The sequence below is a fragment of the Mobula hypostoma genome, chromosome 3 (genome assembly GCF_963921235.1).
Source record: "Mobula hypostoma chromosome 3, sMobHyp1.1, whole genome shotgun sequence".
NCBI classification, from domain to species: domain Eukaryota; kingdom Metazoa; phylum Chordata; class Chondrichthyes; order Myliobatiformes; family Myliobatidae; genus Mobula; species Mobula hypostoma.
Window position 1 is genome coordinate 204,410,614 of NC_086099.1, and position 25,368 is coordinate 204,435,981.

General features: G+C 41.9%; 1 protein-coding gene across 3 annotated transcripts in view; it reads left to right on the forward strand.

Moving 5' to 3' along the window:
- Positions 1–25,368, forward strand: part of LOC134344498 (disco-interacting protein 2 homolog C) — a 664,610-nt gene that overhangs the window by 332,980 nt on the left and 306,262 nt on the right. The window lies entirely within an intron of this gene.

The following is a 25,368-nucleotide window of genomic DNA, read 5'->3' on the forward strand; positions in this document are numbered from 1 at the left end:
AAATAATGACAGTGTTGCTCGCTGCACTGTTTGCAACAGTGACCTTTCTATTGCCCATGGTGGGTTAAAATGTAAAAGACATGTTGAGGTGAGCTTAACAGGTGACATTCGTTCATTAGCGTAGCTAACGTTATTTAAACTAGCTGGCTGGCTGCTAAGGAGCTACCCTATTAATGTCCTACGTGATGAGGCCAAACTCCCTGTAGACTTGCTTAAAGTTGTAATAGAATAAACATGATAATATAATATAATATATGTAGTGGGCACATGGCCAAGTGGTTAAGGCATTCAACTAGTGATCTGAAGGTCGTGAGTTCGAGCACCAGCCGAGGGAACGTGTTGTGTCCTTGAGCAAGGCACTTAATCACACATTGCTCTGTGACGACACTGGTGCCGAGCTGTATCGGTCCTAGTGCCCTTCCCTTGGACAACATTGGTGTCGTGGAGAGGGGAGACTTGCAGCATGGGCAACTGCCGGTCTTCCATACAACCTTGCCCAGGCCTGTGCCCTGGAGAGTGAAGACTTTCCAGGCACGGATCCATGGTCTCGCAAGGCTAATGGATTCCTTATAATATAAGTACATATTTTAATGTCACATTTTCTGCATATACCCAACTTGGTTTACAGATTAGACAAAATCACTAAACAAAGTATTACATACACCCTTGGAGGTCGACCGGGGAGGGGGGTGGGATATGGGGTTGCAGTGGGGTGGGGCTGCTACCTCCCTGAAAAGGTGGTGCTACCTCCCTGAAATTAGTTTTTGCAGGGTGGGATGTCTGTAAATAATAATTATAAAAAATTGTAAAATAATAATATTTATATATATTTAAAATTTTAATTAAATTAGAGAAAATGAGAGAAACAAAAGTAGTGAGGTAGTGTTCATAGATTCAGTGTCCATTCAGAAATCTGATGGCAGAGGGGGAGAAGCTCTTCCTGGATCATTGATTGAGTGTCTTCAGGCTCCTGTACCTCCTCCCTGATGGTAGCAATGAGAAGATGGCATGTCCTGTGTGATGACCCAAAGAGACTTAAAAGTACAGAAAATCTTGAGCAACACACCCAAAATTCTGGAGGAGCTCGGCAGGACAGGCAGCAGCTATGGAAGGAAGAGAACAATCCTGAGGAAGGGTCGTGGCCTGAAAGTTGACTATTCATTTCTTTCCATAGATGTTGCCTTACCCACTGAACTCCTCCAACTTCTGGTGAGTTGCTGTAAATTCCAGCATCTGCTTTTCATTCCCCGCCCGCTCAAGTGCCCTTCCAAATGCCTCACATTAATATCTCTTGAATACCTCTGAAATGTTCCTGCAGTTATCCATCACTCTCTTCGCTCTGCAATGATGGGTAATTTAACAATTCTCTAATCGCTTGCTTTCAGCGTGTAGGGACTGATTTTATGTTTAACTTCTGCCCAGCAGGTACATTTTTATAATTATTTACGGTTTAAATATTATGGTGCAGCACAGTTATTCAACAATACCATGCCCCTTCAGAAATTCAGAAATGATGAAACTTTCATTCGGAGTATTTACTACCCTGGCCACCATCTATGTTTTATTTGTTTCATCTCTGAGTGCTGAGAGTAACATTTTGTGGTAAGGATGTAATAGAACTGTAGCTCTTAAAACCTTCTCACTACTGTCTCTTAGCTTCATATTGCCTGTTTTTAATTCCCCACCAACCCCCTCCCCCTTCTAAATGTTCTTCTGAAGTATAAAAAGTTAAGATGACCTGCAGCATTTTGCTATTGACAGGTCCTTGTGGAGATGTTAGACTGCATTTCCGTTGGAGCCTGAACTTGCTGATGAGTTCAGTGTGAGTCATAACTCAAAGCGGTGATCCTTAAGTCGGCTCATTAATTGTTTTCTCTGGAGATGGTGACTAACACTTCCTCAGCTGATGTCACTAACGCCACGCAGCCCCCAGACTGTCATATTATTACTCTTGGTGAGAACAGAACTTTCCCCCTTGTTTACTGATACGCCTTAATTCATATGGCAGCAGTATCCTTTTGACTCAGATGTTATAATGCTGAAAAGATTAAAACCTAGGATTTAGTTATTCTGATGTAGAAGGAAGGCATTTAGCTTATCAGGTCCATGCTGGTTTTGAAAAAAGCAACCTATCACGTATTTTATATAATTATTAATCCAAAATTCACTGCCCAGGGAAGCAGTATAGGCTACATGGTAGCATAGCAGTTAGCTTAATGCCCTCTCTTTTTCTATTCCCCATTCTGGTCCCCTCTCACCCCTTCTCCTCACCTGCCAATCACCTCCCTCTACTTCTCCTCCTCCTTCCCTTTCTTCCATGGTCCACTGTCCTCTCCTATCAGTTTCCTCCTTCTTCAGTCCCTTATCTCTTCCACCTATCCCCACGCAGCTTCTTACTTCATCCCACCTTCCCCCTCACCAGGTTTCACCTATCACCTCCCAACTTGTACTCCACTCCCTGCCTCCCCTCCTTCATATTCCAGCTTCTGCCCACTTCCTTTCCTGTCCTGATGAAGGGTCTCGGCCCAGAGCTGTTTATTCCCCTCCATAGATGCTGCCTGATTTGCTGAGTTCCTCCAGCATGCTTTGTGTGCTGCTCAAGAATCCCAGCATGTGCGGCATCTCTTGTGTTAAAGAAATGGCAGTGATAGGGCCAGTGTTGTTGCCATGAGATCTTGTACTTGTATCTGATAGAACAGTGTGTTGGTTATGACAAGACTGTATTCCAAGCATTCTGAGAATTCGCTATTCAGGAATTAGTTATTTTTACAGGGCATGGGCACTATGCAATGAGTAGCAGATAGCATAATGCTATTACAGCGCTGGTAACCTGGGTCCAATTCTGCCACTGTCTGTAAGGAGTTTGTACATTCTCACCGTGACTGCGTGGGTTTCCTCCGGGTGCTCTGGTTTCTTCCCACATTTGCAAGGACGTACAGCTTAGTAAGTTAATTGGTCACGTGGGTGTAACTGGGCGTCACAGGCTCGTTGGGCTGGGAGGGCCTGTTGCTGTGCTGTATCTCTAAATGAAAAAACAAATAAAATGAATGCAGTATGCTATAATACTTCATATGAAGAAAAATGTACTTTTAACATGGGTGATGACAGCAAGGATTGCTTGGAAGAAGTGGTCAGATATCTTTGAGCTGCTGCAGATCTCGTGATAAAGTTGAAGGAGCAACCCTTCACATTTTGTCTGGGTAGCCTCCAACCTGATGGCAAGAACATCGGTTTATTTTATTTTGTTTATTTATTTACAGTGTGGAACGGGCCCCTAAGGCCCAATGAATCATTTGCACCGCCCGGCACTTCACCTATTTAACCCTAGCCAAATCATAGAGCAATTTTATGTTGCTCAGTTAACCTACGTTAACTATGGTGCTCCCACAATGCAGCATGGTAATCCAACACTCTCTCCTGATCACTGGCGAAGCGATGATTTATATTCAGGCTGTAATGGTTTGAAGTGGCAGCGTTTCTATGGCATCAGGTTTATTCCCTTTAATTGCAGGGAAGGCAGAGATAATTGAAGTAAATCAGCTTTGAATTTAAGATAGAAGGAACCCCACCAGTTCGTTAAGATGACATTCAGCTTGTTGGTCACAGTTTTTCAGATGTAAATTCTGTTCTGGAGTATTTCCCCGATGAGTGCAGCTAAGCCAACACTCAAGAAACCTGGCACCCTTCAGAATAAAGGCTGCCCGTTTGATTGGTACCTAACAGCTGCCTTAACCATCCAGTGACTGAGCTGTCATCCTGCTGTGGTTGGATGGTGCATTACTCACAGTCCCCAGGATTTCTTCAGTGCCACCTCCCTGATCTGCGGCTCCCACCGCTCAGGAAAATGGCATCACCCAAATTCACTTCCCAGTTTATATCAAGGATCAAAGGTTCATTTATTACCAAAGTTTACAACTCGAAATTCTTCTTCTCCAGGTAGCCATGAAACCAAGAAAGTAAAGAAAGGCAGCACGATTATCAACCCCAAATCCTCCCTCCCAGCAAACTAAAGCAGAAAGAAGGGTCTCGGCCCAAAACGCCGACTGTACTCTTTTTCATAGATGCTGCCTGCCCTTCTGAGTTTCTCCAGCATTATTTGTGTGTGTTGCTTGGATTTCCAGCGTCTGCAGATTTTCTATCGTTTGTGAAAAACAGAACAGGTAGATCGACCTCCAAGTTACTTCTCCCGCACAAAAACACCACACACTTCCACTTGTACATATTTAACTGCTGCAACATTGTCATAATCGTGGTAATCCCCATCCAGCAACATGGTTTGAGTATTTTCACCAAAGTTGGAGGGCAACTGAGTTCCACTTTCATGAAGGCGCAGTGGGATGGACGGAATAAAATCTGCGGATGCTGGAGTCCAAAGCAACACACTCAAAATGCTGGAGAAACTCGGCAGGTCAGGCAGTATCTATGGAAAAGAGTGAACAGTTGATGTTTCGGGCCAAGACCTTTCATTAAGACTCAGTAAATGGTGGTTTTCCCAGTGGTAACATATCTTAAGCATGCGTTTCTTAAAAAAAATAATGCAAATTCTAACTTACCCATATACAATGCTGAAGAACAGCTGTTGGTCTATCAGTTATAAGTAAACAGATAAGTCAGCTGTCTCTTTATTAACAGTGTACCTTATTGCAGTTAAATGCAACCGCACACTGAGTTTGCAAGGACTACTGAATGAAATCAAGTACATTTAATGCATCTTTGGCATTTCACACTTTTAGAATGAACATTTGATTGCCATGGCAATTTTGCTGAAAACAGTGATATGAGGGTAGCCTTGATAACAGGTACATATTTGCTGAGTATCATTGAAAAAACATTTTATTTGAAATTACTTGACTGTTACCTAGAGTTTCTAATAAAATGCAGATTATACCCCTATATTATTAAGTTCACCTGTACAACTGCTCATTAATGCAAATATCTAATCAGCCAATCATGTGGCAGCAACTCAATGCATAAAAACATGTAGACATGGTCAAGAGATTCAGTTGTTGTTCGGGTCATGCACCAGAATGGGGAAGAAATGTGATCCAAGTGACTTTGACCGTGGCATGATTATTGGTGCCAGATGGGGTGGTTTGAGTATCTCAGAAACTGCCGATCTCCTGCGATTTTCATGCACAGCAGTCTCTTGAGTTTACAGAGAATGGTGTGATAAATTTAAAAAAAAACATGCAGTGAGTGGCAGATCTGTGGGCAAAAATGCCTTATCGTCTTGTTGAGAGATCAGAGGGGAATGGCCAGAATGGTTCAAGCTGACAGGAAGGCAATAGTAACTCACGTAACAATGCACTACTATAATAGTGTGCAGAAGAGTGTTTTTGAATATGTAACACATTGAACCTTGAAGCGGATGGGCTACAGCAGCAGAAGACCATGAACATTATTACCCTGAAACTTCTGTACCTAATAAAGTGGCCACTGTGTGTATATTACTTTGTGGGTTATGGATTTGATTTTATGCTAAAAGTCATGTTGGAATTGAATGCTTCCCATGAAATGGCGTGTTAAACATTTTACAAACCTGATTTCTAAGGGTGGTGTCACTTTCAAGTCAAGAACCACATCTGGGCAGGAAAGCAGTAACTGCAATGGAAAGGTCAGCACGTCTTGCTGTTAAAAGAAATATCAAGCAAGCAGCTGTTGCTTGGAACAAGATTTTAATAATGTGAATCATGGTGTAATAAACAGTTAATAAATGTATGATATATGTATCTCCTGGGTAAGGAATTTGCATTAGGATATAAATCCTGACAGAATTTACGCAATAACAATTTCAAATATACACTCAATTTAACAATACTAAAAATATAAAAAACAAATGGAGGTCTGAATCGAAAACAGATTGCTAATGACATTCTGCCATATTGTGAAGGTATCCATGAAGGAATATGTTATTTCAAAGATTAGCTTTATTTGTCACCTATACATCAAAACAGTGAAACATCCAGGTGAGATGCATCGTACGCATCAAATCAAATCAGCAAGGATGTGCTGGGGGGCAGCCTGCAAATGTTGCCGCGCTTCCGGCACCAACATAACATGCCCACAACTCACTCGCTATAGTTGTACGTCTTGGGAGATGAGAGGAAACCAGGGTTAGCACATGCGGTCACGGAGAGAACATACAAACTCCTTACACGTGAATTGAATCTGAATCCGTGGTCACTGATACTGTAAAGCATTGCGCTAACCGCCACACTGCCCCACTTAGCTTCTTTACTCTTGCTCCGAACTGGATGAAGCAAAATCAGAAATGGTCGCTGCCTCGTGACGTAATAAATGCTAGCTTTGATAGAGCAGGAGAAGGCTGACTGACCTATCAGTTGGAAATCAGTCCTCTGTATTTATTTATAAATCTCAGAAGGCAGCAAGATATGATGACAGAGTAGATAGTGAAGCACTTGGAATCCTGGGATGCATCAAGGCATAGCGTACAAATAAGGGAGGTTATATTGATGTTATCACATCAACTGGAGTATTACGTTTTGGTCGACTCACTTTGGGGAGCATGTGAAGGCTCTAAAAGCTTGAGAAAAGATCTTGGAATGATTCCAGGGATGGAAGATTTCAACGGCACAGCTGGAGAGAGAAGCTGGCATTGTTCTCCACGGAAAAGGGAAATTGAGAGGTGATTTGAAAAAGCAGTGTAAAGTCAAAATGGGTTAAGACAGCGTAAATAGAGAAGCTGTTCCCATTAGTAAGTGGTTCAGTGACTAAGGGATGTAGATAGAGAGTGATAGAAAAAGCTGCAACGAGGTAGGCACAGTTTCCAGCTGGAATTTGCTGCCTGCCAGTGTGGCGTAGGAAGAGTCAATCACAGGCTCTGGGTGGCATTTGATGGAAGATAATATGCAGGGCTACAGGTTAACAGCAGGGGAATGGGACTAACTGGATTATTTACAAAGGGCTGAATGGCAGTCCTGATATAACATATATGTGATCTTATCATGAGGTAAACATTCAGCCGTCTGTACACAAATGTGTGGTTTGCACAAAAAGCAGACACCTATTGTGCAAGATTGTTGCTGGGAAATTATTTTTCCCACATGAGGATGTTTTAATGATTTGAAACGTTTTTGTAAGGTTTTATTTGTTTAAAATATATTGACATTATTTAGGATGGTAGCTCAGGTTGAGGTGTTTGATGCTGCGGTGTTCTCCGAGCTTGGAAATTAGCTTGCAGACGTTTCATCAGCAGTCAAGGTGACATCCTCAGTGCGCAGTTGTTGCTTCTCGCTAGGAGTGCTCGCGTTTATCTAGGCCCCTGTCTGCTTGTCTCGGTCCTGATTGGCCACCCCTTCAGTTGACCTTTGAATTCTATTTTTTTGACTGTCAGGGTTTGTAGATGGCGTCTATTTTTGATATATTTGTTTACAGATTTATCAGAAGAGAACCAAGCTTCTAAAGTTTCTCATGCCTGCTTCGTGTTTCCAGAACCTTCACAGTGTCCCGATTGAAGTGGTGTCCTTGGTCTTCATGTGCTGAGATTTGAGAGTTTACGTTTTGTTTACCATCACAGGTTAATGGGGTCATAAAGAGAGCTTTTGGCACATTGGCCTTCATAAATCAAAGTATTGAGTTCAGGAGTTTGGATGTTATGTTGAAGTGGTATAAGATGTTGGTGAGGCCTAATTTGGAGTATTGCTTGCAATTTTTGTCACCTACCTACAGGAAGGCTGTCAATAAGATTGAAAGAGTGCAGAGAAAATTGACCAGGATATTACCAGGTCTTGAGGTTAGGACTTTATTCCATAGCAAGTAGAAGAATGGGAGATTTGATAGAGGTGTAAAAAATTATGAAGGGTTTAGATAGGGTGAATACAAGCAGGCTTTTTCCACTGTGGTTGGGTGAGACTACAACTGGAGGTAATGGGTTAAGGGCGAAAGCTGAAATGTTCAAGGAGAACTTCTTCACTCAGAAGGTGGTGAGGGTACGTAGCAAGATGCCAGTGGAAGTGGTGGGTGTGGGTTTGATTTCAGCATTTAAGAGAAATTTGGATAGGTACGTGGATGGAAGATGTATGGAGGGCTGATATCCATGTGCAGGTCAGTGGGATGAGGCAGACTAATAGTCTGGCAAAGACTAGATGGGCCAAAGGGCCTGTTTCTGTGCTGTAGTGTTCTAGGACACCATGTTAAAATTGAATCCTTTTATAGATTTGTAAACTGTTAATGCACATTTTTACCTGCCCCATTGTCGAGCTGAATTTCTCAGAAATACTGTATCTGGTGTACTGTAGTTATTTTTATTACTGTGTGCATTGTTGAATGTGAATTAGAGCCAAGCAAGACTTTAACCAAACATTAGTTTACTAAATAAATGTTGTCATGTCATATCTTTTTCAGTGGTCTGGCTGAAGAATAGATCAAAGCATTTGGGATGCTTTAAATCAACATTTAGCTCTCAATTTTTGTGGGCATATTACGTGAACAAATTTGGAAATGAGCTGGAAACGCTCAGCAGGCAACCAGCCCACAGAAATCATGTAGAGTTTCAAACTCTGACGCCACTTTCCAGCAGAGCTTTACATCCTAGCTCTTAAGTCCTAGCAAATGATTTCAGACTTAGTTGTTACAAGTACATGGAAGCATACAGGGAAACATGTAGCAAGGCCAATGTGCCAAAAGCTTTCTTTCTGACCCCATTAACCTGTGATGTTAGGTAGACAAGACGAAAACTCTCACACCTCTGTACATGAAGACAAAGGACACCACTTCAATCGGGACACTGTGGAGGTTCTGGCGCAGGCAAACTCGAAGCAGGCATGAGAAACTTTAGAAGCGTGGTTCTCTTCTGATAACATATAGGGAAACATGTGCCACTTGCATTAACAACCAACACACCTGAAGACATACCGGGGTCAGCCTGCTACTTCTTCCCTGACAAATGCAGGACTGGTACTTCAGAGAAAGTTTCAGATTATCTTTTCTGTAAGACCGTTACACTCTCTGGGTCCTTCAAATTTAAAGGGATGCTCGTGGAACTCAGTGGGTCCATTGAAGTTCCATGCATTTCTGGGATGGTTCCATCATGTTGGATAGTTGTAAATGTGACTGTACTGTTTAGTAAAGGGGTGAGAGAGTAAGTAAGAGCTACAGACCAATTAACTTGGTGTCTGCAGTAGGGAACGCTTTGTAAAAATGACGTGTCGTTGCGCAGAGTCAATGTGGATTAGAGAGGACCGCACCTTGTGACACAATGGCAGCACAGCTCGTGGTCCTGATGGAGGGTCTCCGCCTGAAACGTCGACTGTTTATTCACTTCCATAGATGCTGCCTGACCTGCTGCGTCCCTCCGGCATTCTGTGTGTGTTGCTCTGGATTTCCGGCGTCTGTGGAATCTCCTGGGTTTGTAGTGGTGCTGCTGCTCCAGTGAACTGGGCTCCAATTCAACCTTTAATGCTACTTGTATGGAGTCTACACATTATACAGACTCCCAGATAACAATGACACATTGGTTGGTTAATTGATCCCCAGTGCAGGTGGCTTGGCTGGAGTATCAGGGAGGAGCTGATGGGAAGGTAAGAGAGCAGGAAAATAAAGTCACAGAGTTGGACAGCACAGAAGCAGACCCTTTGGCCCACTGTGAATATACTGGCCATCATGCCTGTCTAATAGATTCCCACTTCCAGAGTTTACAGAAATATGAATGAATTAATTGACTTTATTTCTTATATCCTTCACATACATGAGGAGTAAAAATCTTTATGTTAGGTCTCCATCTAAATGTGCCATGTGCCATCACGGTAATTTATAATAAATAGAACAGTCGGTGTAATGTAGAGTACACTCAAATCAGCGTCAGTTCATCAGTCCAATGACCTGATGGAAGAAGCTGTCCCAGAGCCTGTTGGTCCTGGCTTTTATGCTGCGGCACCACTTCCTGGATGGGAGCGGCTGGAATAGATTGCGGTTGGGATGGCTTGGGTCCCCAATGATCCTATGGGCCCTTTTTACACACCCGTCCTTGTAAGTGTCCTGAATCAAGGGAAGTTCACAACTACAGATGCGCTGGGCTGTCCGCATCATGTTCAAAAGTGCAGGGTTGTCGTTTCTATTCGCTGGTACATCTAGAACCAGGGATCAGTATCTTAAAATAAGAGAATGGCAGCTCTAGTCAGAGCTGAGCAGAAATTTCAACACCCAGAGGGTAGTGAGTCTTTGAAATTCTCTACCCACATGAACTCTGGGTCATAGAAAGCAAAAAAGTAGTCCTGAGATAAAGGTTAATTGTAATCAGTGGTGAACTGAAATCACTGTGAGTGAGTCTAGGACAGAGGGCACAGCCTCAGAATAGAAGGACATCCTTTAGAACAGAGCTGAGGAGGAATTTCTTTAGCTAGGGAGTGGTGAATCTGTGGAATTTATTGCCACAGATGACTGTGTAGGCCAGGTCATTGGGTATATTTAAAGCGGAGGTTGACAAATTCTTGATTAGTAAGGGCATCAAAGGTTACGGGGAGAAGGCAGGAGAATGGGGTTGAGAGGATTAATAAATCAGCCATGATGGAATAGTGAAGCAGTCCTGATGCTCCAAACAACCTAATTCTGCTCCTATGTCTTGTAGAAGGGATGAAAGGGACTGTGTTCTTCATTCTCAGAATCAGGATCGGGTTCGTTATCATTGACTTAAGTGACATAAAGTTTGCTGTTTTGTGGCAGCAGTACAGTCTACAGACAGAAAGATTACCATAAATAACGAAAAAATATACAAACCCTATTTCCAGAAAAGTTGGGATATTTTCCAAAATGCAATAAAAAACAAAAATCTGTGATATGTTAATTCACGTGAACCTTTATTTAACTGACAAAAGTACAAGGAAAAGATTTTCAATAGTTTTACTGACCAACTTAATTGTATTTTGTAAACATACACAAATTCAGAATTTGATGGCTGCAACACACTCAGCAAAAGTTGGGACAGAGGCATGTTTACCATTGTGTTACATCACCTTTCCTTTTAATAATACTTTTTAATCATCTTGGGACTGAGGATACTAATTGTAGTAGATTTGCAATTGGAAATTTTGTCCATTCTTGCTTCAGCTGCTCAACAGTCCGTGGTCTCTGTTGTCTGATTCTCCTCTTCATGATGGGCCATACATTTTCAATAGGAGATAGATCTGGACTGGCAGCAGGCCAGTCAAGCACAGGCACTCTGTGTCTACAAAGCCACGCTGTTGTAGCCCGTGCAGAATGTGGTCTGGCATTGCCCTGCTGAAATAAGCACGGACGTCCCGGGAAGAGACGTCGCCTTGATGGCAACGTATGTCTCTCTAAAATCCTAATATATGCCTCAGAGTCAATGGTACCTTCACATACATGCAATTCACCCATGCCGTGGACACTGATGCACCCCCATACCATCACAGATGCTGGCTTTTGCACCCTTCGCTGATTTCAATCTGGATGGTCATTTTCGTCTTTGGCACGGAGAACTCGACGCCCGTTTTTCCCCGAAAACTAGCTGAAATGTGGACTCATCTGACCACAGCACACGGTTCCACAGTCTTTCGGTCCATCTGAGATGAGCTCGGGCCCAGTGAACTCACTTACACGGGGAGCATGGAGTGGAAGTGAATGTCTGTGCTCTTCCTTCATTACTCTGGAGCTTAACTGAAATGCATCTTCCTTGCCTCTCGCCGGTGTTTCTGCATAGAGTTGATGTATGGCTTCCTCCTTGTGTAATACAGTTTCAAGTTGCATTTCTGGATGCAGCGATGGACTGTGTTGAGTGACAATGATTTTTCAATAGACAGTAGACAATAGGTGCAGGAGTAGGCCATTTGGCCCTTTGAGCCAGCACCGCCATTCACTGTGATCATGGCTGATCATCCACTATCAGTATCCACTTCCTGCCTTATCCCCATAACCTTTGATTCCACTATCTTTAAGAGCTCTATCCATCTCTTTTTTGAAAGCATGCAGAGACTTGGCCTCCACAGCCTTCTGGGGCAGAGCATTCCATATATCCACCACTCTCTGGGTGAAAAAGTTTTTCCTCAACTCCGTTCTAAATGGCCTACCCCTTATTCTTAAACTGTGGCCTCTGGTTCTGGACTCACCTATCAGCGGGAACATGCTTCCTGCCTCCAGCGTGTCCAATCCCTTAATAATCTTATATGTTTCAATAAGATCCCCTCTCAGCCTTCTAAATTCCAGAGTATACAAGCCCAGTCGCTCCAATCTTTCGACATATGACAGTCCCGCCATCCCGGGAATTAACCTTGTGAACCTACGCTGCACTCCCTCAATAGTAAGAATGTCCTTCCTCAAATTTGGAGACCAAAACTGCACACAGTACTCCAGGTGCGGTCTCACCAGGGCCCTGTACAGCTACAGAATGACCTCTTTGCTCTTATACTCAATTCCCCTTGTTATGAAGGCCAGCATGCCATTAGCTTTTTTCACTGCCTGCTGTACTTGCATGCTTGCTTTCAGTGACTGAGGTATAAGAACACCTAGATCTCGTTGTGCTTCCCCTTTTCCTAACTTGACTCCATTTAGATAATAATCTGCCTTCCCGTTCTTACCACCAAAGTGGATAACCTCACATTTATCCACATTAAACTGCATCTGCCATGCATCTGCCCACTCACCCAGCCTGTCCAAGTCACCCTGCATTCTCATAACATCCTCCTCACATTTCACACTGCCTCCCAGTTTTGTGTCATCGGCAAATTTGCTAATGTTACTTTTAATTCCCTCATCTAAATCATTAATATATATTGTAAACAGCTGCGGTCCCAGCACTGAACCCTGCGGTACCCCACTGGTCACCGCCTGCCATTCCGAAAGGGACCCATTAATCGCTATTCTTTGTTTTCTGTCAGCCAGCCAATTTTCAATCCATGTCAGTACTCTACCCCCAATACCATGTGCCCTAATTTTGCCCACTAATCTCCTATGTGGGACTTTATCAAAGGCTTTCTGAAAGTCCAGGTACACTACATCCACTGGCTCTCCCTTGTCCATTTTCATAGTTACATCCTCAAAAAATTCCAGAAGATCAGTCAAGCACGATTTCCCCTTTGTAAATCCATGCTGACTCGGACCAGTCCTGTTACTACAATCCAGATATGTCATAATTTCATCTTTTATAATTGACTCCAGCATCTTTCCCACCACCGACATCAGGCTAACCGGTCTATAATTCCCTGTTTTCTCTCTTCCTCCCTTCTTGAAGAGAGGGACAACATTAGCCGCCCTCCAATCCACAGGAACTGATCCTGAATCTATAGAACATTGGAAAATGATTACCAATGCGTCCACGATTTCTAAAGCCACCTCCTTAGGTACCCTGGGATGCAGACCATCAGGTCCCGGGGACTTACCAGCCTTCAGACCCAACAGCCTATCCAACACCAATTCCTGCCTAATATAAATTTCCTTCAATTCATCCATTACCCTAGGTCTTTTGGCCACTATTACATCTGGGAGATTGTTTGTGTCTTCCCTAGTGAAGACAGATTCAAAGTACCTGTTCAACTCGTCTGCCATTTCCTTGCTCCCCATAATAAATTCACCGGCTTCTATCTTCAAGGGCCCAATTTTGGTCTTAACTATTTTTTTCCTTTTCACATCCCTAAAGAAGCTTTTACTATCCTCCTTTATATTCTTGGCTAGTTTACCTTTGTACCTCATTTTTTCTCCGCGTATTGCCTTTTTAGTTACCTTCTGTTGCTCCTTAAAAGTTTCCCAATCCTCCAGCTTCCCACCCATCTTTGCTATGTTATACTTCTTCTCTTTTATTTTTATACTGTTCATTACTTCCCTTGTCAGCCACGGCCTCCCCTTACTCCCCTTAGGATCTTTCTTCCTCTTTGGAACGAACTGATCCTGCAACTTCTGCAATATTCCCAGAAACACTTGCCATTGCTGTTCTACTTTTTCGAAGTACTCCCGAGCCTAGGTGGCTATAATTGCAACAGTAGCATGACTTTTCTGTGCACTTTTCAATCTTATTTTAAGTCTGTCCCAACTTTTGTTGAGTGGGTGCAGCCATCAAATTTGTGTATATTTACAAAATACAATTAAGTTGGTCCGTAAAACTATTGAAAATCTTTTCTTTGTACTTTTGTCAGTTAAATAAACGTTCATGTGAATTAACATATCACAGATTTTTGTTTTTGTTGCATTTTGGAAAATATCCCAACTTTTCTGGAAATGGGGTTTGTATATATATGGTGCAAAGAGAAGGAATGATGAGGTAGTGTTCATGGATTTAAACTCCTTACAGACAACGGCGGGAATTAAACCTGGGTCATCATTACTGTAAAGCGTTGTGCTAACCACTGTGGTCATATGATGATTACTGGCACTGTAATAGCAATACATTCTGTTACTGTACTGGGGAATTAAATGGTAAGAAGTAACTAATGTAACCAGCAACTGTATTTATAATCTAGATTTTATTTTTATACCCTGCCACTGCCTGTAAGGGGTTTGTATGTTCTCCATGTGACTACGTGGGTTTCCTCCAGGTGCTCCGGGTTCCTCCCACATTCCAAAGATGTACCGGTTGGTCGGCTGAATGGTCAGTGTAAATTCTCCAGTGATTAGGCGAGGAGTACATTGGGGATTGATGGGCGGCATGTCTGGAAGGGCAGGAATGACCTACTCTACGCTGTATCTCAGTAATAAATAAATAAATTTGCACCCAAAGTCAAAAGATTAAAACAGAAGTCTGTTGTTTATCTGAGCAGCAGAATATTCAGCATGTCCACAGAATGGCTTTATGCATGCATGATTGACTTTCTAAATCTTTCAGGGTTGACTGGAGAACGTTGAGTTTTATAATGAGGCAGATAATTTTATTTTTAAAAAAGTACCATGTAAGGCAGCCAGTTTTGAATTGTCAATTCATATCAACATACAATCAAACACTAACCAGAAAGTAATAATTAGTTTGCTAGACTGCAACAGGCAATTTAGTATAAACATTAAGGATATTTTGTAAGCTGCATATTCACAGGATTTTATTCTAACAATTCATTCCAAGTCATCCAAGCTTGACTGTGATAAATGATTAGATTGGAATCGTTTGCAATAACATTCACAAAGTTAGAAATCTTTACCTGTGAGAATTTGGAATATATGGTAGATGGTTGATAAAGTTCAAACTTGTTAAACACTCATAGACTCTGCAATTGGATAGAACATGTACATAAAACCTGCTTCAGCAAGTTCCTCTAATGGCCTATTTGGTAAAAATCCTTCCCGTCATACCACAAAGTGCTGAGCAAGTAAGGCTTGAGCTCAGATTTAATTAGCTTTAAGCAGGGCTATTTGACTGGGTTGCGATTGGCAGGGTCCTGTTCCATATCACTACACACCTGTGAAATTATTCAATGCACACACTGAATAGATTGTGCCTGGTCAAATGTTGATTCTTAAATACATTTTTTTTCAAGAAACTTGTATATTCAAATAAAAATTTGGCAAAGCAATTTTGATCAGATGTTTGTTATATACTGACAGAACATGATTAATATAGTCTGGCCTTTGCTGTTTAGTTCAACCCAGAATGACCCAAGGTCAATCAGCACTGCTAAATTTATATTGATGGCTGCATTCAATACACTCTTTGTAAAAGGTTACCAGACTTACGACTATGGTTCTCCAGAGGCCCAGAGATGTCCGGGCATATTGAGTCTCTTGGATTTGCAGCCCAGTTGTTCCTCATTAATGTTTTTTGCTTCATTAGCTTTCTGAAAAAATAATTTCTGATGAGTTCTTTAAAAGTCCATCAAGTAAATTACCAAAGATTGGGAGCTGGCAACTGCAGCATATGCAAGAGTGCTGTGCAGCACGTTTCACAGTAGAAACACACTACTTCATGGAGATGCACATGTTCAATGTGATCATAATTCATGCCCCTATAAGCTGGCTATCTTCACAAAGTGTCACAGCAGTCTTGAATACTGGCAGATATTCAGTGCTGTCATTAGGTCATTAGGCATGCATGCACAGCATTGTCTTTTTCAGACCAAAAAATCCTCATTAAATGTAAAGCAGATCCGGTGTAAATTAGTTATTTTGTGGTTGTCTCAGTGGAACGTGCTAGTCTGCGATTTTCTTGCCCTATGGGTGTACTCGACGGGATTAGTTTTGCAGTAACATAAACTCAATGTAAATTTATTATCAAAGTATGTATATGTCACCATATACAACCTTGAGATTCATTTTCTTGCAGGCATTGACAGGAAAATAAAGAAATACAATAGGATTTATAACAAAGTCCGACAAACCTACAATGTGCAAAAGAATACAAATCGTGCAAATAATAGAAAAAGTACAATAATTAAATAATGCTGAGAACATGAGCCGTAGAGTTCATGAAATTGGATCCGTTGGTTGTGGAGTCAGTTCAGTGAGGAGGTAAGTGAAATTATCCACACTGGTTCAGGAGGTAGATGGTTGTAGTGTTCTTGAACTTGGTGGTGTGGTTCCTAAGGCTTTTGTACCTCCTGCCTGATTATACTCAACAGTATTGTGTCTGCTGTGGTGACCTTCAGGTTTCTGGGTGTCACAATCTCCCAGGACCTGAAGTGGACACCCAACGTGGACACTCTTATCAAAAAGGCTCAGCAGAGGTTGTATTTCCTACGTCAACTCAGGAAGTACACCCTGCCTCAGGAGATGCTGATTCAATTCTGTTCAGGAATAATCCAGTCTGTTCTTTGTTCGTCCATCACTGTCTGGTTTGGATCAGCTACCAAACAAGACAAGAATAGACTCCAAAGAACCGTCAGGGCTGCGGAAAGGATTATTGTTGTGAAGCTGCCCTCGATCCAGGACTTGTATGCATCTAGAGTCAGGAAGCGATCAAGCAGCATCATTGTAGACCCATCACACCCTGGACATCACCTGTTCCAACTCCTTCCTTCTGGTAGGTGCTTTAGATCACTGTATGCCAGGACAAATAGGTACAAGAACAGTTTCTTTCCGTACGCCATCAGTCTTATGAACACTTGAATTTTAGTCTATTGTAAACCAAGTCCACCTGTACATACACAGGTATACCTCATTGTATATAGTTCACAATTATTTGCACTTTTCTTTGCTTTTTGATTCTGTACGGCGAGAGCTCAGGGAAATCGGCATCAAATTCCCTGTATGTGTCCACATAGTTGGTGATAATAAAGGATTGTGATTCTGATTCTGATGGTAGAAATGAAAAGAGAGCATGGTCTGGATAGTAGGGGTCCTTGACAATGGATACTACTTTCTTGTGGCACAGTTCCCTGTAAATGTGCTCAATAGTGGCTAGATTTACATTTGATGGAGTTATCTATAGGAAGCCAATATGAAACTTAGCCAAATGGATTATAAACACAAAATAGAGACCTATAGAAATGTTTGTTTACCTCACACATCGTTGTGCATGGTTGTTGTAATGTAGTGGTTAGTGCAGTGATTTACAGTGCCAGGCGACCTGGGTCCAATTCCCACAACTGTCTGTAAAAAGATTGTATATTCTTCCCATGACTGTGTAGGTTTCCTCTAGGTCAGGGGTTCCCAACCTTTTTTAATGCCATAGATCCTCACCATGAACTGAGAGGGTCGGTGAACCCCTGTTCCAGGCGCTCCGGTATCCTCCCCCATTCTGAAGACGTCTGGGTGTTAGTAGGTTAACTGGTCTCGGGTGTAACTGGGCGGGGCTGGAAGACCCTGATACCATGCTGTATCTCAATAAAAATTAAAATGAAGGTTGATGCATGAGGGAATGTTGGTTAATTATTTTTGAAGCATTATTTTGCCAATGGATACAAGTTGTGGAACTGAAATTTGGATGAAAGGAGGATGCATTTCAGTTGAGCTCCAGAGTGGAAAGGGCACAGGCATTCACTTCCACTACGTGCTCCCCGTGTGAGTGAGATCACATTACTTAAATGCTTCAAATACAAGGGCAGCAAGCAGACGGACTGCATGCTTGCTTGAATCCTTGACTGCATATTATTGCCTTTTATAGCAAACACAAGACTAATTGCCTGTTATGTTTCAATGACAACAGCAGCTACAATAAAACTGGAATATCAAAAGCTCATGGGCATTTAATGATAGTGTGACTCATACTATAGCTTTGAATTGCAAAAGTGCTTTTATCGAAACTTTTGAATTATATTTTGCAATGTACGCAATATGTTCGAAAGAATAATTTATTTATTGTTGGATCCCTCTGGCATTGGAAAGCAATCTAACTCCAGCCGTGCTCAGCCTCTGTACTAAATATTTCACCGGATAATAAGTAACAAATAGGCTTGGTTTTCTGAAACCCATTGTCAACTGGAATTAATTATATGCATAAACAGAAGAAAACCTGCAGATGCTGGAAATGCAAAGCAACACACACAAAATGCTGGAGGAACTCCGCTATCTATGGAAAGGAGTACATAAATGGTTAATGTTTCAGTCCGAGACCATTCTTCGGGACTGGGAAAGAAGGGGAGAAGTCAGATTAAGAAGGTGGAGGGAGGGGAGGAAGAAGAACAATATGGCAGGTGATAGGTGAAACCTGGAGGGGGGAGGGGTGAAGTATAGGAGAGGACAGAAGACCATGGAAGAAAGGGAAGGCAGAGTAGGGTCTTCAGTCCTTTCCTATCAGATTCTCCCTTCTCCAGCTCTTCATCTCTTTCACTAATCAACTTCCCAGCTCTTCACTGCCTGGGCAGCAATTTTGTGTGTGTTGCCTTAATTATATGCATGCTTTTCCATGGATAAAACAGAAGTGTTTTTCTTAACTTTGTTTTCGAGGAAGGGGTTTAAAGGCTGGCAATGAAAGTAATTTTTAGAGTGATGGCCATCGCAGGCAAAACCCTCCCCAACATTGAGCACATTTGCAAGAAGTGATGCCACAAGAAAGCAGCATCCATTGTCAAGGACCCCCACCAAAAAGGCCTCTTCTCACTGCTGCTATCCAGAAGGAAGTACAGGAGCCTTAGGATTCATACCACCAGGTTCAGGAATAGTTAATACCCTTCAACCATCAGGCTCCTGAACCAATGAGCATAAATTCACTCACTTCAACTCTGAACTGATTCCAAACTGACGGAGTCACTTTCAAGGACTCTACAACTCATGATCTCAGTATTATTTATTTACTTTTTAATATTTCCACTGTTTGTCTTTTGCACACTGATTGGTTGTCAGTCTTAGTTTGTGTGTGGTTTTTTTTGCATTGATTCTATAGTATTGTTTTACTGTGAATGCCTGCAGGAAAATGAATCTTCAAGGTAATGCAGGTTGTCTACCCATTATCCAAAAGGCTTGGGGATAGAAGTGTTTCGGATATCAAATTTTTTGGGATTTTGTAATATAGAACATAGAATAGTACAACACAGTACAGGCCCTTCGGCCCACAACATTGTGCCAACCCTCAAACCCTGCCTCCCATATAAGCCCCCACCTTAAATTCCTCCATATACTTGTCTAGTAGTCTCTTAAACTTCACTAGTGTATCTGCCTCCACCACTGACTCAGGCAGTGCATTCCACGCACCAACCACTCTCTGAGTAAAAAACCTTCCTCTCATATCCCCCTTGAACTTCCCACCCCTTACCTTAAAGCCATGTCCTCTTGTACTGAGCAGTGGTGCCCTGGGGAAGAGGCACTGGCTATCCACTCTATCTATTCCTCTCATTATCCTGTACACCTCTATCATGTCTCCTCTCATCCTCCTTCTCTCCAAAGAGTAAAGATCATAATGCATACTCTCTAAACCGGGCAGTATCCTGGTAAATCTCCTCTGTACCCTTTCCAATGCTTCCACATCCTTCCTATAGTGAGGATTATATTAATATTTGCCTCTGTATAATGAGATAGCTTGGGGATGGGACCCAAGTCTAAACACAAAATCCATTTATATTACATATACAGCTTTTGTATATACCCTGAATGTAGTTTTATCTAGTATTTTCAACAATACCTTCACATCACAGAGCAGAGGATAAGCACAAAATACAAGGTAATCACTGTAAGTAATGCACGAAGCTCTGGCTATGATGACCTCTGAAATCAAATTGGTGCCAACAGGGCCCCACTCAGGGTATGTGGGGTCACTTCTCCGAACTGTCTGTGGTGCTCGGAGGCTTGCATATTGCCTGGGAACTTTCCCAGTGCTTTGCGGAATTTTCCATTTGTGGTGCCATCTCAGTGCTCAAAAGATTTCGGATTTTGGAGGTTTTCGTGTAAGGGGTACTCAACCTGTATATGGTGACATATATGTACTTTGATAATAAATTTACTTTGAACTCTTGAACTTTGATAACATCACACATCACAGAAAAAGACCCTTTGGAGAATGTCTATGTCAACCGTAAATGACTAATTTATAATAATTCCACTTACCAGTTCTCGGTCCATTACCTTCTATGCTGTGACAATTCAAGTGCTCAGCCAGATTCTTTTTAAAGTGTTGTGAGAGTACCAGCTCCTCCTAATCAGACCTTGGGTGAAGATAGTTCTCCACCCCCATCGATGTCCTCATAATTTTGTATAATTCCATCAGATCCCCTCTTGTGTCCTCAGCTCTGAGGAAGATAAACCTAGTCTAACCACTCTGTCCGTATACTGTACCTGAAATTTTTCATCCCAAACAGCAAGTAAATCTCCTCTGCACCCTTTCTAGTAGTCATATCCTTTCTGTCACACAGTACTCCAGTCCAAGCCAAAGTGTTAAAAAGTTGTTCAATGATCTCCCAGGCCTTATCTCTTAATGAAGCCTTGCCTTCTTCACCCTCTTACCTGCCTCTCCTGCCATGTTAAAAGAACTATGTGGACATCCCTTCATCGTCAACAACAATACCATTTTTTTGTGTTGTCTGCAAACTTACTTGTTATACCATCGACATTCACATGCCGATCGAAAGCAAGAATCTGATCCCTGTGGTACATCACTTGTCAATTGCTTTCAATCATAAAAACAACCCTCCAGCATCGCCTTCCTCCTTTTCCTAATCCATTTTTAGATCCAATTTAGCAATTCCAACATTTGGTCCCATGCCTTCAAGAGAATTAAATTTACTAAGTACAGTATATAGTATTTTTCTATTTAGTGATACAGCACGGAGTAGGCCCTTTATGCTGTGCCACTAAGCAATCCCCTGAATTTAATCCTAGCCCAATCACAGGACAATTTACAATGACCAATTAACCTACCAACCAGTATGTCTTTGGACTGTGGGAGGAAACTGGAGCACCTGGAGGAAACCCCACCCAGCCATGGGGAGAACGGACAGCAGCGGGAAAGACATACGGTGTTCGCATCACTCACACAAGAAAAACAAGGGCAAATATCAGTTCCAGAGTCAAATGGTATTTGAGCATTGAGCAAGTTTATGTCCAGAAAACTGACAGGCATTTATTATTTATATGCATTCTGTGAGGTTAAAATCAGCATGTTGGATTGATATATTAGCATTCTAATGGCATTGTGCATTGCTTTTCTACGGGCTTCCTGAAGTAAAAAGCCCATAGTCAAATGCTTCAGTGAATAGATTTGATAAAAATATGGAGTTTTGCTTTTCCAAGACATTCAAACATATATTTCAGGGACAACATCCTTATTTGCCTCTGACAAGATAAAACAAAATGTAGGTAACAGGGACAGGATTAATCCAATGGAAAATTGGTGGTTGATCAAAAGGCGTCAGCATAAATGTTTTGATAGGAAATCCTGACTGACTAATTTGTCAGAGTTTCTTTTTTAAGAAGTAACAAAACGTTGATGAGGGAAATGAAGTCCACGTAGGTTTTGGTAAGGCCTTCAACAAGATTCTCTTTGGAAAGAGTTCAATGGGTTGAGCAGCATCTGTTGGGGAAAAGAAATTGCCAAAATAAAATCAGGACTCGGAGTCTGATAAAGGCTTGATCTGAAAAGTCACCAATTCCTTTCCTCCCACAGATGCTGTTTGTCGGTCTGATTTCCTCCAGCAGTTTGTTTGTGAGTATTGTCCAGAAATTTGTACATGTGGTCCCCTTGCATAAAGCGCTGATATAAACTCATTGGCTATTTTATTAGGTTCCCCCTGTAAAGTGGCCACCAAGTGTCGGTGATCTGCTGCTGCTGTAGCCCATCCACTTCAAGGTTGAACATGCTGTGTGTTCATTGATGCTTTTCTGCACACCATTGCTGTAACGCGTGACTGTTTGAGTTACTGTTGCCTTCCTGTCAGCTTGAACCAGTCTGGCCAATCTCCTCTGATCTCTCATTAACAAAGCATTTTTGCCAACAGAACTGTTACTCTCTGGATTTTTTTGTTTTGTTTTTCACACCATTCTCTGTATACTCTAGAGACTGTTGTGTGTGAAAATCCCAGATCAGCAGTTTCTGAGATACTCAAACCACCCCATCTGGCACCATCAATCATACCACAGTCAAAGTCACTTAGGCCACATTTCTTCCCCATTCTGATGCATGGCCTGAACAACAACTGAATCTCCTCCTCTTCCTCTTCTTCCTCTGACTTTTAGTAGCGTTTGGCAGTCTAACTTAAAGGAGCATGACCACAACCAACTGGACAGGAGTGTGGTGTCGAGAGTTGGGAAATAAAACCCATACTAGTTCTTTATCAAACGAAATCTAAATTACCCCAAAAAGTCCTATAGATTGTAAATAATGAAAGACAATATTTGAAATTAAATTTAAGTCACCTCCATAACTTTAGTAAAGTTTTTAAATGAAAACTATCAACCCCCAAAGAGAGTAGTGCGGCCTGCATTTGCTTTCTTTCAACCTTATATGCTTCACATTGTAAATGAATGTGTTCAACTGTTTCATAATGATGACCAAACCCACACACCCCAGAATGATATTTTCCAACAAGATATAACGAATAATTAACCACAAACTGAACCTCTTGACCGTGTCTGCGTGCTATTAGGCACTGAGTTGCTACCACGTAATTGGCTGATTATATATTTGCATTAACAAGCAGGTGTACAGGTGTACTTAATTAATTGGCTACTGAATGTAGATTTGTAGGTTGTGCACAGTTGGAGACCCAGTGTTAATTCCTGTGGCACCTCCAAACCTGAAAATTATCTGCTTATTCCTATTTTGTTTTTTTTTTGTTCAGAAGGATTAATAAATTCATCCTTTCAAATGTTATTCACATCAGGGGAACAACAGCATTTTTAATTATTATAGCTCATTTCTTGCTGTGAAAATGCTTTAAAATTCTTCGCAGGGAAGTTGCCAGGCAAATTATAACTAAATATATATCCAATGGTGTAGCTACTCAGGTCATTTGTATTTGTCTGTGAAATCTTTAAAAGAAAGTTCAGAGAGATTTAAAATTATCTCTTGATGCTGAGTGGTTTCAATGACTATTTAGCTGATGATGAAAAGCAAGCACTCTGATGAAAAGACTTTGGCCTTAAAATGTTAACGGTTCCTCCTTGAATGGGTGGCTATCACAAAGGGGTTATTATTTTGTGGTAAGCATGTGAAAGTCTGCAGGTCCAAAGTAACACACTCAAAATGCAGGAGGAACTCAGCAGGTCAGGCAGCATCTGTGGAAATGAAAAAAAGAGTTGACGTTTCGGGCCAAGACCCTTCTTCAGGACTGAGAAGGAAGGGAGCAGATGTGAGAATAAAAAGGGGCAGGGCAAGGAGGCTAACTGGAAAGTGATAGCTGAAGCCAAGCCAGGTGGGTGGCAAAGGTCAAGGGCCGGAGAGGAAAGAACCTGAGGAGAATGGGCCATAGGAGAAAGGGGAGGAGGGGACCTGGAGGGGAGGTGATAGGCAGGTAAGAAGAGGTAAGAGGCCAGAGTGTGGAATAGAGGAAGGGGGGCTATGTTGACCTTATGGTGTTTGAAAAGTATGGGAGGTAAGTTCTTTACACAGCGAATGGTGGGTCTGAGGTGGGGACTGGTGTGGCGGTAGAGGCAGACACATTAGGGGCATTTAATAACCTCTTTGGTGGGCAAATGGATAATAGAAAAATGGAAGGCAAAGTAAGAGGGAGGGTTTAGATTGATCTTAGAGTTGGGGTAAAAGTTCAGCACAACACTGTGGGCCAAAGGGCCAGTACTGTGCTGTAATGTTCTGTTCTAGATGGTGTTTGGCCTGCTGTGTTTTGACTTAGCTGATGCTTACCGGCAAGGGTCACACTACACTGCGAGGATGAATTAGTTAACTGTCCAGTTGAAAATATTGTCATTAGTTAAGGATAGTAAGCATGGGATCAATACCTGCTTTAATGGTTCACACAAACAAACTACTGAAGCCCATTGTCCAACTCATGCATGACGTATAACTACTAGTCATAGTCCTACAAGGCAAGTATGACTCATTACCTCAAGGAGCAAAAATTGCCTTTCCAGGAATAAACTTGAAGCTCTTAATTGCGAAATAAATTAAGGAACCAAGCAAATTCATTGGTATTTAGAAAAAGGTCAGTCAAGATAATTAAATGAGTGAAAGAAAAACTAGACTAAATTGTACTGAGGGATTCTGGATCTCTAAACTGGCTCATTTAGTCACTGTGGCTTCAGATTTTCTGTGAATTATTTTACTTATTGACAATGTGTTATTTCTGTCTTTGGGGAGAATTGATAATGATTCGCCAGGATGTTGCTTGGAATGGAGGTCTGAAGTTGTAAGGAAGGATTGTCTAAGCTGAGTTTTTTTCTAACCGGTATGTAGGAGGCTGACAGAGTACGATTGATGAGATAAAATGCTGAAGATCCTGAAGGCTTACAGAGTGCCAGACCATCTACTGACAGCAATAGAGTCCAGCTCTACCAAAACCATGGCGAAAGTTGTATCACCAGACGGAGTAACAGCGGTGTTCGAGCTCCTAGCTGGTGTGCTGCAAGGAGACACTCTGGCACCCTACATCTTTATAATCGTCCTGATTATGCTCTGCGTCAAGCTACCAAAGATCATGACGAGCTTGGTTTTACCATAAAACCAGGACGAACCAAAAGGGTCAGACCAGTTACGCTCACAGATCTCGATTTTGCAGATGACATAGTCCTGCTCTCTGACCAGATGGAGGAAGCACAGCAGCTACTGACAATAGTGGAAATTGAGTGCAATAAAGTTGGACCTCACCTAAACGCTAAAAAGACAGAGTACATGGCATTTAACTGTGACGAAGGTACTTTCAAGACCGTAAAGAATGATACCATTAAGAAAGTCTTTGACTACAAGTACCTCGGGTCAAGAATGATGAGTTCGGAGAAGGACGTAAAGATACAGAAGGTGCTGGCGTGGAGGGCTATGAATGACATGATGTAAATCTGGAAGTCGAACCTGACCAGAGGGCTTAAAAAGAGGATTTTCATAGCAGTCATAGAGTCCATTCTCACGTATGGATGCAAGACGTGGACACTCACCAAGAC